At 44.9% G+C, this 16,928-nt stretch overlaps 1 protein-coding gene across 2 annotated transcripts in view; it reads left to right on the top strand.

Annotated features, from left to right (window-relative positions):
• The window catches only part of TWIST2 (twist family bHLH transcription factor 2), a 45,869-nt gene that overhangs the window by 11,445 nt on the left and 17,496 nt on the right, over window positions 1-16,928 (top strand). Inside the window, exon 2 of one of the 2 annotated variants that reach the window (XM_085304387.1) lies at window positions 16,638-16,708. The exons of the other annotated variant lie outside the window; for it this stretch is intronic. The gene's annotated coding sequence lies outside the window, so the exon portion shown is untranslated. Of the gene's footprint in view, window positions 1-16,637; window positions 16,709-16,928 lie in introns of those variants that run through there. 2 annotated transcript variants of the gene reach the window in all.

Raw genomic sequence — 16,928 nt, 5'->3', positions numbered from 1 at the left:
TTCTTGGTCACTTTTTACTGTGCCAGGGCATTTTGTTTGCCAAACAAGCATGGTAAACCTGAGGGTAGTAACTTCACCTGGCTTTTTCTGTCACCCTTACTCAAACACGTCATGCTTGCTAAGCTTCTGTGGACGAACTGCAGAATTGCCTGCCTAGGAGCCCCAGGGCAAGCGCATCTTCTGGTAGTGCATCAACACGCTCTGCAGAGGCAGGGGCTGGAGGAGGACAGCACATGCGCCTCTGGCACCAGACCTCACCATGTGCCGGCTGATGAAACACCTGCCCCACCGCAGCCTGCTAAGGTTCTGCAGCATTTAATGCAAGCAGGGAGTTAATTCACTAAAGTTGCTGGCCCCCAGGGGTGTGTGACGCCTCAGGAATTTTTGCCCCGAGTGTGCTTGCCTTTTCCAGTCAGTTTAACTTTTCGCCCCCCAACCACCTGCGTCTGCCTTGCACAACAACGGGAAAACCCAGCCCCAGCGCACGGGCCTTCAAAGGCACCTACAGCATTTGCATGCCCAGCTCCAGTAGCTGGGGAGCCAGCTCGCACGGGAGCGTGGCCTCCACTTTGCGACGTGGCAGAAGCAAAGCACCATCTGCCTTTGGCCATGCTGCCGCAGAGCACCCGTAGCAAGCCCAGCTCTCTCCAAGCTGCGCCTCTCTGGCCAGCATGGATTGGGTATGGAGACGCTCCGTGACACACAGGGAGGAACAGATGCCTTTCCTCCACCTCCAAAATGCAGAGAGGCAACAGGTGAGCAGCAGAATTTCATCCTGGCCTCCCTGGCATCTCCTAACACAGCGGAAGCACATCTAGCTCAGGGTCCTCCTCTCCCTTGGCTGTCAATGTCCCAGGGCTGCCTAGGGCTGTGACACCACAAGACTTTTATCCCAGCAGGTCCAGAAGTTCTTGGAGGGGGCCAACAGGCAGACAAGGCCATTCCTCCAAGCTTAATTTTCTTAGGAAACTGAGAGAAAAAAAAGAGAAAGAAAAATGATATTTGGCAGTAAGCAGAGGGTGGGGATCCCTGCCAAGGCCTGGACAGCTGTACCTTCTTCGCTAGCAAGTTGTGCGATCAGCCGAAGGCTGTGCTAAAAGCCAATAGGAGTTACCATAGCTGCCACATTGCATTTTGCTGATCCTCCCACTGGGAGACACCTTAAAGAAACAAACCCACCCTAACAGCTATGCAAGCTCTCATACTTTACAATGCAATCAGAGGAAAACTATGGGTGACCTCTTAGAGGCTTTTTTTTTCTTCTTCTTCTTTTTTCTCCCAAATCCTCCAAATCGCCAGCATTTGAGAGCTGGTTTCTGATCCAAGAAAAGGGGACAGGGGAGGAGAGTAGTTTATACAAACTTTTTCCGTTTCGTGTAACCTCGCTTGTATTCAGCTCACACACAAAAACACCACGCGCCCCTCCCATTTATGGCTGCAGCCCGGCTCCTGTTATAAGGCCTTCTTGCCATCTCAAAATAACCCAGGAAATTGTGCAAAAGCTCCAGAGGGTTCAACCCTTCACTGCTAGAAGCGTGCACAGCTCTGGATTTGGGACCAGCCTGCCCCAGCAGCAGTTTTAGCCTGTTCATGTGTTGCATTGCAAATCTCAACGTGCTCTTTTAATGGGGGGGGATCTTTAAAAGAGCRGAAAGCAAGAGATGCTTAAGGGGGAGCAAGAGCTCTCTTGAGCATAGAGGAGCATTGATGAACTATACCCAATTTGCAGCAGAAATAAGCCTGGAGCATTCTTGTGAGTCCCAGACAATGGCTGGGATAACCTTCACTCCCTTCTCAGCAGAATCTGTAAGAAAATGAAGCATTCTCAGATTATTGCTTTTTTAAAATGGATGTAGAAAAGCATTCTTACATATTTTAAAACAGTGATAAAAACTTATTTAAAACATATTTTAAAACAAATTTCTAGGTGTTTTCCTGCCTTTGTCCATTCCTTACATGACAGCTAAGTAATCACAGGGTTCCAAGATTTTTAACTCACTCTCAGCAAAGCAACCTTCCAAACCCCAAAAGCTTAACTAGAACCTGTTGTGCATATTTTGTAACGCCCTGTAACGCCCATTTTCCTTGAAAAACTGCTCCTGTAAAGACTTACAGAAGAGCTGTTCTTGCAGAGCCCTGTGTGAACAGTTTCCCTGGAAGCAGGGCCTGAAATGTCATTTCTGGTTTCCTTGCTGCCTATTTAAGGTCATTTTAGGTGCACAATGCACAAATTGATGCACAAACATCCCAATGATGCACCAACACATTTAGCTTCTCCCAKTTTCCTAGCAGCTCAGCACATAGCCGTTACCCTGGCTTACACAACCCAGAATAATCTCTGTAATAAAAGAGGGTGGAAAGCCACATTTTGCTGCTGCTGACTCAGCACCTGCTGGCACTAGAGGGCAGGATACACTGCACTAACGACTGACGTGGGTCAGAGATAGCATCCAAAGGGCACATCTCTTGCAAGCCTAATAGGAGAACATGCTTAACTCTCCCTGCCAGCAGATAGGCAGGTCAGGATCTACCTGACTGCACGGAGCAAAGCAAATCTGAATTTTACACACAGCATGCCATCATTAGGACAACAGGTTCCTGTGTTTCTTGGTTTAGGATCAGGCTACCAAATGTCTTTTGAGGTGGAGGTTCTTTTTTTTGTTTTTTTTTTTTTTTTTTTTTTCTTTTTTTCTTTTAAATATTTCATTACTTTCTGTACCTCTGGCATGTTTTTTCTCTTTATTTCTCTCTGATTAATCCTCTATTGTCCTATTTTCTTAATAGGAGGTTTTAGAGCAGCTCCAAACAGAACGAGTATAGATATGCTCCATTCCTTTAGCAGCAGCTGCTTCTGATAGGTAATTGGTATTTGCCCATACCATGAAAGATCACTTATAGTAGTGTCCAGTGTGCAATACTGCCATTAGCAAAAACCTCACTGAACTTGGCAGACTTGAGAAGAAATGTATTCTTGCGATTTGGGGGCAAGCAGAAAGCCTCTTGAAACTTCCAGGGCACCTTGCAGCCAGGCCCTGATCTCACAATCACAGTGCACTTCTGTGCAGCCTGGAGGCTACACAACCATGGAGAATGTTGTGGACTAACAAAAAAAAATAAAAAATAAAAAATAAAAAAAAAGAATGGGAGAGACAGGTCCTACCCCTGGTTAAGCCTGTTGTTAACTCCTCAGGTTGTGATGTGCAGTGGCAATTAAACAGACAAGAAGAGCATGGGGAGTGGGTTAGTTTGCCTAAACACAACAGCCACCTTGCAGCCTGTCCTGAGCTCTGCTTGTCTGTGCAGCCTCCACTGGGACGTGCCTCAGCTTGGTAAATGCAATCCAGGCACAAGTATGCGATGCATGTCTCTCCCAGTTGCTGGCATTTCTGAAGGACGTGAGTTGGTCAGCAGGGCTCAGCTGGGGAGCTGGCTCTTCAGCTCAGTTGGAGGAGGGCTGTGTGAACCAGCTTCTGTCTCTACTCTTGGCCGGGAGGGTGGTGGCTGCTTCAAAACGCCAGGAAAACAGCTTTGCAAGTGGCTGTGTTTGCGTCTCCTTCATCCGTTTCACGGGATATGCTGAATCAATTCCCTTCCCCATCTGGCAGGGACAGAAAGTGGAGGGCAAAAGCTAAATAAAATCATCTGCCAGAAAACATCTGGCCTCCACTGAGGGACTGAACTCCTTTAAACTGAAAAGACTTGGATGAATGCTACCAAACTGAGCCCCAAAGAGGTGCTGTATCCAGCTGATGCACTGCAGCAGCTCAGTGCAGGGCCAGATCCAGCTGTATCCTAGAAGAGCCAGTGTGCCCATAAAACTTGGCTCAAAAAATGCATTTTAGGCTGAGGGACCCAAAATGACATCTACGGGGCCCTCGAGGACCTTTTGTGACAAAAAAAAAACAAGAAGGGTGAGGGACAAAACCAAAATACACCAGTTCAAGATGTTCTTGGAAGAGAGTCTCTGAGACCTTCTAAAGAGGTGAATTTTATTTTCAATTGCAATTTGGGGATGGAGTTGTCTTAGTCCAGTTTTGTTGCTAAAGAGAAAGAGGAGTGTCTGTAAAAATACCCTCAGCTGCTGGGAAGTGGGATATTTCACAGGATGGTGAGTTAGAGARCCTCTGCCAAAACAGTGGTTGGTAAAGGAGCCTCAGCAGTTGCCTTCCCATCTTTCCTGCACTGCTTCAGCCTAGTTTGGTGTGGGCTGTGTGTCTCAACATCCCCTGGGTGCCAAAGGGTTTTGCAGCTGGCTTTAGTGGTTTGGTGCCACAGTTTCCCTGTCTGTGAAAGGGAGATGCTAATGCTTTTCCTTTAAGTGCTGCAGTTTGTCTGTCCAGCTTGTAATCTCTCCCTGAGACAAGACCTTCCTTCATGCAGTAGAAATACAGAAAAGGGACCTACATGCAGTCAGGTTTTATCAGAGCTGAGTCCTGAGCTCAGTTTTTCTGCTCATTCCTATGCCTCACCCAGCAGACAGCCCTTCTTGCTGATTGTCCTCCCATGGACAAGAACATGCATCTATTTCTGTGTATTTCTAGGTTCTTTTTGCACCCCAACAAGATTTGAGTCCTGCCAAATGGAAAACTGCTCTGCATCAGGGCCAGTCTCCAAGTAGCCTATCTCCAGCAGTTTATATGCATTTCACAGCTTCTCATTTCAGAAATCTAAATTACAGATGTGCACTTCAGATTTGGAGGGAGACGAAAAGGAAGTAAAAAGGTTAAACAGCTCTGTGAGTCACTCCAATACACAAGTTACTGTTGATTTAGAAACCTACCTCGGCAGTAAATACAGAATAAAGTTCTCCAAACCGTTTAACCTTTTGTATTCTGGTCAGTAGAACAAACAAGAAACCCCATCCAGAATCAGAAAAGCAACAGTCTGGAAAACACTACAGTGAAATTCGTACCAAAGAGAGAGTGACCTAAAATGAGTGACCTAAAGAAGAAGAAAAAACAGCAGACATGAAAGRCAAGAGACAGGCGCACACATTAGCAGAGCAGATAACGAAGCAAACGCCGAGTGCAGGCTGTGCTGATCTCTGGGAACTGATCCAGCCAGCACAACACAGCAAACAGCATGAGCGATGACTTTCCAAACAAGTGGAGGGAGACTGCACAGCCAAGCATTTGTAATTTACGGCATAATGAGAAAAGAAAATACGGCCTCAAATCCTCCTCCTGCTGAAGTCAATAGTACGGCTTCCATTCAAAAAGTACTGGCACCCACTTCATGTGAGGAAGCTTATTGCCCCAAGGCTTTCCCTGGACCTGTACAGATTCAACCCAAAATGCCCAATACAGTCCCAAATTACTTGCTCAGGTGTTTCAGCTGCAGCTCTCTGTAGGCTAGAAGCACCAGGCAGAAGGCAAAACATGTCTCAGCTGTGTAACTGAGGAAAAGCTCCCTGCATAATTGCAAACAGGCATACCATACAGGTAGATGGGAACATTCACTAGAGAATTAGCTTTACAGCATGCAGATAGGCAAGACTTATTATGCACACAGGATATATATGCATTGGTGTTGAGGAAAGTCTGCAGAGGGCTGACACTGAAGACATAGAGCAGGCTGTGTGTTTGAAATGTCCTTATCCTAGCTTTTTAAACCCTTGCAAGTTTTGAAGATAGCCAAAGTGTACAAACCCCAAGATCTTGTTCAATCTCTCTATTTCCGTCTTCAAAGTGCAGGGTGTAGCAACGGAAGGAGAGCTTTCCCTGGGATTTGAGACATTGAGTGGGAGTTTAGAGAAAGGCCAGCATCTGCTGATCTCAGGGTACCACCAAGAGAATACTGCACAAGGATCTTGAGGAGTTCACTTGGGCCAGAGCCATCCCGAGGTCTTCTATTAAAGCAGAATTTCACTAAAAAGCCATGCAAAGTGACTGGAGGAGCCAAGGGGGCTTGAGAGTCCCAGCAGTTTTGCTGTTCATSAGCATTCACAGCAGGGTATTAGGAACATCTGGCTCCCTAAGAACTGACCCCATACCATCTGCACTTTCACTGTATAAAATGCAGGGTAGTAAACAGGTTTGGACAATTAAGAGGAACCCTGATGAGCAAGCCTCCAGAGCATGAATCTTAGGTTTCCCTTAAATATTTGGTCAYACTTTAAATCAGAGGGTCTTAGGCTGTGGTTCACAAACCAGTTCAGAGCAGCACATGGCATCAGCACTTCMAGATTCTGTGAGGAGCAGAGGCACACCTGAACAAACTCAATACCAGCATTTACCATGCCAGGCACCTACCAACTGCAGCTGGGCTCCAAGCTGCACGCCAGCATGTGGTTACAGGATAGGGTAATATGGTCAAGGGCTAGTAGGGTTGGCTGGTCTTGCATGACAGTGGAGAGCTTCCCTCCTAGTCTTGACCTTTTTGCTCAAGTGCACCCCAAGGATTGTAAGGCAGTGGCACAAAAATGCTAGTTCGAGAGACTGTGGAATTAGAGATGCTCTTAAAAATGCACTGTGGTGATCAGCACACAGATGTGGTGCTGAGGAGAGACAGAACTGTCTGTGCAGAGCTGCTGCATTAATRGTTGAGTCTGGAACACCTCTTTGGCTGCATGTCTCATTTGACTGCCTAGATTAGGTAGTGAAAACCTCCATTTTTAYCACAGTGATAACTGCTATTGAATGCAAGACTGAATTTCTTTATGCTAAATCGTGCTGATAGATGGAGCACTTGAGCTCTGCCTTGCTAAAAAGCCCCCTTGTGTTTCTTCAGCTTTTAACAGCCTGTGCTTTTGGTTCTTTCATAACCACATGCAATTGCCAGGTTTAAGGGCCAGTTGCAAACTAAGACAAGATATCAGAGAAAAACTTTCAAAGTTTCTTGCTGGTTTGGGGGTTGAACTTTTCAGAGATAACACATTCAACCTTTTCCACCTAAAAGCTGAAGACTAGAAACACACCTTTTTAAGAAAGTCTACAATCAATCTATTTAAATTAAATGATTAAATAAACCATTCTGCTAAAACCTCACGGTATTTCTAGAGTCAAATGGTTTAAAAAATGCCAGTTAAGTAGGACCAAAGCTTGACATCGCAACTGTGACCCAGAAAGAGAGTCTTTTGGTGGGATGTAGTGCAGGAAGGGCAGTAGAAGACATCGATTTTCACATTAAAGATGCTATTGTGCTAGCAGTGTGCCAGCAGTTTCAGATATGTGTTTCTGTACCTTTGTCTCCCTGTTTGCTTTGTTCAGAGTTTTCTTCTTTGCTGTAGCTCCTCTAAAAGAATGGTACTTGCACATTGCAAAGAGCAGACATGAAACTGTAGTCTTATTTTTGCTCAGTGCTACAGCAYCCTCCCAAGTGTGATGGGACCTTGGGAAAGATGTGCCTTTCTGCAGTGCAACTACAACAGGTAGTGTTGGCAGTAATTCCTGGAAAATTAGGTGCCAGAGAATCACTGGGAAGTAGATGGGATTTAAGYACCAGATTCTTGGGCAAGACAAATCTGAACTGATTATGTAGGAGGAGAATTTCCCCAGCAAACATTGCTGTGTTTGAAGCCTTGCATGAGGGGAAGCTTTAGGAAATTAGTGAGATTACTGATGGCTTGCTGGAGTATGTGTGTATGCATACAAATCTCCTTATCCATGAGCTGGTATTTAGTGGAGCCTGACAAGCATCAAGGAGCTGAAAACCAGGAGAAGGCACAAGTAAAACAGAGCTGGTGGAACCTGAATGAAGAGCTGGATTCATCTCCTGCACTCCTGTCTTTGCTGAGGCAAGTGATGGAGAAAGCATGGAGAGACTGAAGGAAGTCAAGGGGGACAAGCAGGACCGGACCAGGAGAAGGAGCCCAGGAAACAGACAGTGGAAGAAGTAAAGTGCCTTGAAGGCTAGGGAATGGGGAGAGACATAAGGCAGAAAGAGTAACAGGCTAGGATTTGTCATGAAGGGAGACAGAGATTAATCACGCACCGGCCTAACATGGGTAGCCTGTTTCCAATGGAGATCTCTGCTATCCATGCAGACCATGGCCATCTCAGACCTCTCCATGGAGGCACTGCATAATGTAGATATACTTTGCGCATAGTAACTCACTGAAACAGTTGCAGCAGTGAGGCCTGCCACCAGCATCAGAGAGGGAGCAGCGACACGCTGGATGCAGAAAGGCCCAGAGTGCTGCAGCACAGCTGGGATGGGGACCTCTTGCGTGCTTCAGAGGTGCGAAGAGCAGGAGAGAAAGAAGGATGTGAATGGTGTTCAGGATCTGTAGGACACTGAGGAGGTTTTCCTGCTTTTTCCCCCACTCAARTCCCAAATTTAACTCAAAGATGAGCTGAAATCTCCAACAGTTCTCCCACAACATGATGCCCACCTGCAGTCCAGGGAGTATCCAGCTCTTATCTGTTACCAAACCCAAGACAGTTCAAACTTTACCCTGATATTTTTGCAGTTCCCCACCTGGTAGATAGCCAAGCTGTTTTGGAGACAAGCAAAGGGAAGAGCCAACACAGTCCAACACTGCTGAGCATGCATGATAAAACTATTTCCTCCTTACTGAGTGTGTGTGTGTGTGTGTGTGTGTGTGTCCGTCCATTCTCCTCCAAGAATCATGCACAGAAGTCAGCCTTCAAAAGGCTGAGATAACTTTCTTCAGATCTGTTTCAGGGTGGCCACAGGGTCTGACGCACAATTTGCAACTGAGAGGAGAGGCTGAAAAGACTCAGGGCCCCACCAGAGCTGGGATTTTTTAAAGGGCACTAAATTTCCTTGATCCCTCTGAAAATACCAGCCTCCATTCATATCTAAGAGTCTTTATTTAGTTGCATGCTAGAGCTTAAAGAAGCTTTTCCAAAAAATTCAAGGAGCAARGTTTCAATGAGCGTAGGTGTTAAACACCACTTTCAGATTTTAAATGTACTGTTGGAAGTCCAGGAGAAGACACAAGCTGGGTCAGAGTACTCCCTAGGGATCCTGCTACTGCAGTAGCCCAGGCCATCTCCACAGACAGCCACCACTGTCCTGCATTTGTAACCAAAGAATCTTTTTGATACATCAGTATAAAACTCAGTAAATCTGAAATGCTTTGCTCTCTGTACACAAACCCTCACCATACACCCCCGAACAAGAATACTGTTATTATCCCTGGCCTAGAAAGCCTGGGCACATGGACTTTGTAGCCCAGAAGCAGCCATCTAACTCCTTTTTGTCTTTCTACAGCTGTTCCTAGAAAAGCTGGGATGCCCCATTTCATAGCACAGGGAGGCAGAGGTGAGCTGTATTCCCACAGAAGATCTTGGGAAGCTCTTGCCCCTCCAGAGGCTAYTTGCTGAGCAACACAAGGCACAGCTTTGAAACTCTTCACAACTCCAAGCATGTCTCACTTSAGGGCATATCCCCCTCAACTATCACTCTTATTGCTGTCAGCAGGCAATCATTTTATTCCTGGCTAAAATCACAACCTCCTTTCCCAGCATGGCTGCCCATGGGCATTCCCTTTGGCTCTCTGGTGCCTAGGAGTGATCCTCATGCAACAGGACCACTTGGCTGGCTCTCAACCCCAGTCTACTGTTCTAGAAGTGAGATTATGCTGATATGATCCTGTGGCCAGTCAGCGAGCCCCAGAAAACAAAGTATCCCATCCATAACTCATGCATGCAGGAGTAAGGAAAGAGTCTCTGCACACATGGAAAAGGGGAACAGATTCCCCCAGGGTAGATACAAGCCACTGATTTCTGCTGCCAGATTTTCAGCTTGTGTAACCTGGCATAGCTCCACTGAAAGCAACAAACAGAGCTCCCCCTTTGGTAAATGGAGTATGAGTGGAAACAAGCTGGTTTATGCTGGAGAGACATGGGAGCCCCAATGCCCAGATTTAAGAGAGTCCCATAACCAGAGATGAAACAATGTGGTGATGGGAACAGAGAAGAGGGACATTTCTGGAAGGAAAAGCAATACTAATAATCCATTTATTGTCTSGAGCTACTGTGATATTTCTTATTTCAGCTATCTTTCTTATGCTACCCTACTCAATTTAGGCAGTGGGGGAGGACATGCAAACATTTGGAGATGAGTGTAGGTCCTTCATTTGTACACATTAGGATGCTTTTCCAACATACTCTGCTCTGGAAGAGGAAGCAATCTTTTGGATTAACCCAGCGGTGTTTGCCAAAGAGGGAGTGAGGGGAGGGAAGGAAAGGAAGAAGAAAGCATTTAATAACTCCCAAATCATTTTTTAAAATTCATTAGCTATTATTTCAGCTGTGTGACCTCCTAAAGGGACTTTCTAGAGGTTCAGATTATGCAGTCAACTAAAAAAATAAAAGTAAGTAATCTGTTCCCCTGGAAAGGGCAGAGATCGCTTTGTTCGGCCAAATCGCGTGGGATGTCAGGTTAAATTTCCTGTAGGGTGCATGTATGTACTTCCAGGACACAAATGTGTCCAGAAAACTCCACCAGTCTTAGCGAACAACACTCCAGACACTGGGCATGGCATGAGACAGAAGGAGCTAGCATTTGTATTTGTGTTGAATGCTTGATTTCCAAGCACTTCCTGCCAGTCCCACAGGGACCGAAGCATGTTGCATTGCAGCAGGATTTCTAGCTTCAGTTCAAATGGGTTGCAACTTCGAACATGTTGCAGAGACTAACTTATAGCCAAGCATACTACTCTGGTTAAGGATTTTCATCCTTCCTAGCTGAAGTGTTTGGGTAGGGGAAATTCTAGCTAAATTTCTTTCTATTTGTATTTCTCTTACTCCTTCCTCCTCTGAGAAAAAAAGCCTGTGCTTCATGAACCAGCCAGTCTTCCTGAGCCTCTCACTCAAACTTTGAAGATTCACTCATGTGTTGATGTGATTAATTAATTACTGTCTTTGGGGAGCCTTTTAGTTAAGGTACAACTGATCCTTGGAAACCTGGTTAATCACCTTTCAAGTGAAGAAATATTGAGAAATGCAGCTAATTTGCTAATAATCAGGGGGAGAAAAGGGTTCTTTCTGCAAGATTTGGTGTCTAAAACCAGAATAATTGTGATTGTCAAAAAAAGTTAAAACTTCARGAACTCTTTTTCTGATAAGAAGAGCTTGGCAAGAATTTAGCTAACGTGGGATGGGGGAACAGGTTTTAAGAGAAAACTTGATGAGATAGCAAGTGAATAGCTCTAAAAGCTTGCTTCACTCTGCCCTTGTACTCCAAACAAAGGGTATCGAGAGTATCATCTTTCTTAGCCCATGGCATGAGCAGGGCCCCAGGCCACAGCTCTAAGCTGGGCCAAAGTTGCCCCAGGCATGCRACCCCTGCCTGTTCACTATCTCTCACAAAGGTGAGATGGGCATTGGGCAGAAGAGCAAAGCAGAGCTCTCTACCAAACTTTTTCCTATTTTATCAGCGTTGCAGACGTCCAGGAGGACACCTAGGGAAAAACAACCCTAGGCACCAGTACAAGCTGGGGGYTGACCTGCTGCAAAGCAGCTCTGCAGAGAAAGACCTGGGAGTGCTGGTGGATGACAGGTTGACCATGAGCCAGCAATGTACTCTTGTGGCCAAGAAGGCCAATGGTCTCCTGGGCTGCATTAGGAAGAGTGCTGCCAGCAGGTCGAGGGAGGTGATCCTGCCCCTCTAGCCAGCCCTGGTGAGGCCTCATCTCGAGTACTGTGTCAAGTTCTGGACTGCCCAGGACAAGAGAGACATGGAGCTACTGGAGAGATTCCAGTGTAGGGCTACGAAGATGATCAGAGGGCTGGAGCATCTGCGCTATGAGGAACGGCTGTGAGAGCTGGGCCTGTTTAGCCTGGAGAAGAGAAGACTGAGGGGGGATCTTATCAATGTGTATAAGTATCTGAAGGGAGGGTGTCAAGGGGACGGGGACAAACTCTTTTCAGTTGTCCCATGTGAGAGGACAAGAGGCAATGGGCAGAAATTGAACCACAGGAAGTTCTAACTGAACGTGAGGGGGAATTTCTTCCCTGTGAGAGTGACAGAGCACTGAAAAAGGTTGCCCAGAGAGGTTGTGGAGTCTCCTTCTCTGGAGACCTTCAAGGCCCGCCTGGCTGCAACCCTGTCTAGCATGCTCTAGGTGACCCTGCTTGAGCAGGGAGGTTGGACTAGATGATCTCCAGAGGTCCCTTCCAACCTTACTGATTCTATGATTCTAAGGTGGGCTGATATCTGGGGAAGATTAGCAGAGAGATGTTACTTGAGGCATCTGTAAATTCAAGRTAGATGTCACATTTGAAGAAAGCAGCAGTTTCCTGCTTGGTAGGAGGTGGAAACTCCCTCTTTAAAATGATTATAGGCAGTAGGATCCCTGTGTGCACATTGCTTCTAGCCAAGCACAGCGAGCAAGAATTACAATCATTTGTGGCTTACACCAAGAGCCTTACTGAATACACAGCCCTCAGTGTTATCCCTTTGGATGTGCTGTCTATGAGCTGAACACCAGATTCATGAACTACATATATATACATACATATAAAAATATATAAATATCACACACACRCTCCCCAACAAATCTGTACATACASAGGCAAGTGCTATTGTATGAGTGTATACTAGCATAAGGGAAGTGTGCAGTGTATGTATAGATATTCAGGCAGAGATGTAAACACCTCATTCATCATGAGAATGGTATCCAGAATAACTAGAGTTCAGCATGAGAAAACAGAAATATCTCTTCATCTTTCTTAACTGATGAAAAAGGCAGAGGAATGAAAGAAAATTAAGTCAAATTACCATAGATATCCTATATTCCTCCGTATCTATAGTGTATTTAGAGCTATAAATGTGGTATCACAGATGATATATCTAGGTACTGTGTATATAGGCATGCGCGCGCGCACACACACACACACACACACACACACACACACACACACACTTCTCTAGACGGACACCAATGCTTTCACTATACCCTGTCTACAACTAGATTTCTTACTGAGCCCTGAAAACTTTGATTTCAATCACTGGACATGATGTCCAACCTCCCTTACTCATCACAAATAGACATGCGCAGTTTTAACTTAGAGGATARGAAATTTCATGAAAAAAAGCTTTAAACTTCTTCCGTACGGTAAGAGTAAGCTGTATGTAAAATTCAGCTGTGTACAACAGAAAAGCTATTCAACATTAGTTACAAATCCAAGCAGAGAGATGAGAAGCACACTGGCAGCTATTTCAGAGAGAGTGCCTTGTTCACTGGAGCATAAGATTAGGTCAAGCGCACAGTCTGCAAATCCRAGGGCACTTCTTCAAATTCAGAGGAAGAATATTGTCAAAATCAAAGTACAAAATCTTTGTTTTGAGCAGATGTAGAAAGTGCCTCTCTCCCTCCCTTCCAAGCGAAAAAAATGTGCTGATACCACAGCAGTATAGATTGTTAGCTCAGTGAGAACCTAGCAGGGTTCAGATTCAAAGGTTCAAACAACTCTAGCTTGCAGCTGGCAAACTTAAATAAGACCAGCCAGCTGGTATCAAGCTGAGTCATCTACACAACAATTTGGTTGAAAGTGTTGATTTAACTCATTCATTTAAGCACCCAAACACAATAAAAGAAATCTGACAGCTGGAGTCAGGAAAATTTACATCTGTCCTTTACAGAATGACATGCTGGAAAAGACCATGGAAAACAATTTTCTTTTTTGATTATTTTTTATAGGCTTCTGTGTGTATATTGCATCAAATTCAACTTCTCAGTAGTCATTTGTTAGTCTGTTCTGAATCAGCAAAGCACGCAGCACATCTTAATGCGTACATTAAATCCCGCTGAAGTCAATGGGGCTTAAGACAGCTAAAAATCAGGCATGTGATTAACTACTTGGCTAAATGGAGACAAGCTAGGGACACACTGACTTTCTTTGCTGAACTGCTGCTTTAACAAAGATATTTCATTGCTGCAGTGAGATTGTGGTTTTTTCTCTATTGACAATTAGTAATGAGGGAATGATATACTTCATGCTTTACTTCTCTTGAAGTTGTAAGTTCTATAAACGTTGTGRAAACTGAAAGGAGAAATCTAAAATGTCCTCTAGATAGCTTATTTATACAAAAGATACATGAAATATCAACGTATAAAGCTGCTAGACAGCAAAGGAATGTAACAACTCTTGYATTCATTTCTAGCCCACTGATGTTCATGAAATATCACCAGTTCGTCAGTGTAGAGAAGATTAAAGTCCTTAGGACTGCATGGAGATTGGGATTGGTTTGTAGTAGTGCAACCTTTTGAAGTTTGGGTAAGACGGGGTGCCTTCTACCCAGGGGAGCAGTGTCTGGGAATAAGCCAGCCAGCAAAGGCTCACAGCACCATCCAAACTGGCAACATGTCTCCGTAAGAGATTCTGAGTAAGATTTTTCCCTTTCCTGCTTCCTGTTACTTGCCTGTCCTGTGTCACCCTGTTAACAGCTTTAAGAAAGCCTGTAAAGAAGCCAGCCAACTGAAATCCAAATTACAAGCAATGATGCTTGTGTTACAAGTCTTGGAAAAACAGTGATTCACAGTTACTCAGTGCATGGACAGTGACTGGTGGTGTATTATTATCTCTTCAGGAAACCATTCTCCTTGGGTAGGATGGTGACATCAGAAACCACAAAAATAAAGATAAAATATTTCACCCATGACCAGTCCCTGGAGAGATTAATTGCCACATTATTCACTGCAGCCATTTCATTACTGCTCTCCTCTCCACTGCCATAATTAAGGTTACCTCTAATAACCACCATAGCCTGAGGTGCACAGAGTCAAAAAACAACATAGACATCTACACATTTGTGGGATCAGAGCCAACAATGTGAGCAATGCTGTGCTGAAGCATAGTGCATTCAAATAAAAACTCTGCAGGCTCTGAACCCCATTTTTTGCTCTGCAAGTTACATGACCTCCTGTCACTTATCCTGGAAAGGTCCTCTGATGAAAAGCAATATGGGTATCCTAGGCAGCAGCAAGCCAGCCATGAGAAGAAGCTGACATAGGGCTGCTTGTGAACACCAGCAAGGGAGAGGGTCTCATTGCAAGCTGACAGCTAGAGGACTGGATTTTAAACATCTGCAATGCCATCTGCCTGTAAGGTGAAGCCGGTGAAAGGGATCGCCAACCTGCCGTTATGCAGCTAGGTCTTGGCTGCATTAGGCAGGCAGTCACTTGCAAGCCTGGCACTCTGCATCCTGGTCCAAAGCTCACCTCATCCCCGCATCCCAGAAAATCACTTCCTCTGAAGTGATGGTTAACATGTCAGCACCCTGGCTCCTGGCCTGCTGTATCCTGCTACCCTTTCCTGCTAACAGAGAGGGAGTTCATAGGATCAGAGCCCAGGGCTAAGGACACATCAGGGCACAGAAGCACCAGGAAGATAGACTGTGTTTCCTAGGCTGCATTAGACATCAGAATACCTTTACTCAATGCTTCTTACCTTGATAGACTATTTGGTATGTAAAAATGTAACTCCCACTGCATAAGGGCAACACCCTATAACCGACATATTTTAAAGAGCTGAGCTATTCTTGTCATAAAAAAAAATCAGAATAGTTTTACTGAGTTCAGTGGAGTTAAACTGGTTTATTCCAAGTGAGAATTTGGCCCCTTCAATGAATCTCTGTTGATTAATCACATATGAAGACCCGGCCTGGTACAATCCGCTCCAAAAGTCCTTGGAGATTAGTAACACATATACTGAATCACTGCAGTTACTCAGAGTCTGGGTAGTTATCAAAAACCTGCACCTGCTGGGGTGTAAAACGCCACTTAGCCTGGGCCAAACAATAGAAATTGCCGCCTTCAGGGACCAGGGTGTGGCGAATGAGGGCACATTCTTCAAACATTGCCTCATGTCAGAAGGAGAGATGCCAAAGTATCGCTCTTCTCTCTGTAAATGTTTGTGAATGTGATTCAGGATGCAAGTTCCCAGCTCTGCCAAAACCCAGAAATGGTGACATGCAGCATTCTGGGCAAGCAAACAGAGTGGAATCATTCTCCTTCATATTAAGGGCTTGTGATGCTCTATGAAGGACCTTAACATAAAAATGGAGAATAAAATCCGCAGAGCTCTGGGGAATCTGTCCTGGCATCACTTTGCCACTTTTGAAAAGGAAACACAGCTTCATGCAGCAAAGGGAAAACTTTTTTCCCCACTCTAAAACCAAGAAATGGAGTCTTTTTGCAGCAAATATCTCCAAGTCTTTCTCAGGGCAAGCAAAACTTCACTTCCCTGTGTCATAGGAACAATTGCCAGTCCTCYCGGCAGGAATGGATCCATTTAAAGTTAAAATCACTTCACTTTCACAACTGTTTCTTTATATGCACACACACACATGCACACAAATGTGCCTGTAAAGAGAGTTTTAAGCAGTTCCTTGTGTTGTAGTGTGGAAAAACAGCAGAATAAACCTCTTCAAAGGCATATGTTGATGGGTTTTTTTGGTCTCTGGTAATAGAAATGTACGTTAAATGGGATGTAGCCCATCTCCCTGCATATTATTTATGCAAAGACATTTTTCGTGAGTATGAGATGCCAACGTCTCTCTTCAAATGACTGACTGGAGCTGCCCCTCTTTTTCTTTGAGGGTACCATTGCATAGAACAAGGTGACAAAAAAAAAAAAAAAAAAGAGCTCAACATTGCGTGCAGAGGAGGCACAGCATAACTCAGGAAAAAAGAAATGCTTAACCTTGCAATTCATTCACTCCAGGTCTCTCTTCCAAGCCCTTCTGAAGTCAAGCATCTGGAATGTGATGTAATCTGAAGATTGATCAGCAGCAGCACACATACAGCTGTGCACATCTGGCATACAGGTGTTTCAGTTGCTATCTGTCAGTAACTGTATCAAACATTAAAAAGCACCCTGGATTCATAAGGAAATCATACCTGTCCCACAGATTGTTCACAGGAGCCCATGAAATGCCATTGATTTTATGCTAACTGTCTCTGCTTTTCAGTGGGTGGCCCCAGGAGTTTTTTGGTGTTTTTTTTTTTTTTTTTT

Source organism: Rhea americana, unplaced genomic scaffold (assembly GCF_003343005.1).
Source record: "Rhea americana isolate MKP2758 unplaced genomic scaffold, rheAme1 scaffold_209, whole genome shotgun sequence".
In the NCBI taxonomy this organism is placed as follows: domain Eukaryota; kingdom Metazoa; phylum Chordata; class Aves; order Rheiformes; family Rheidae; genus Rhea; species Rhea americana.
The sequence above is the reverse complement of the archived record's forward strand: the minus strand, read 5'-3'. Positions and strand labels throughout refer to the sequence as shown.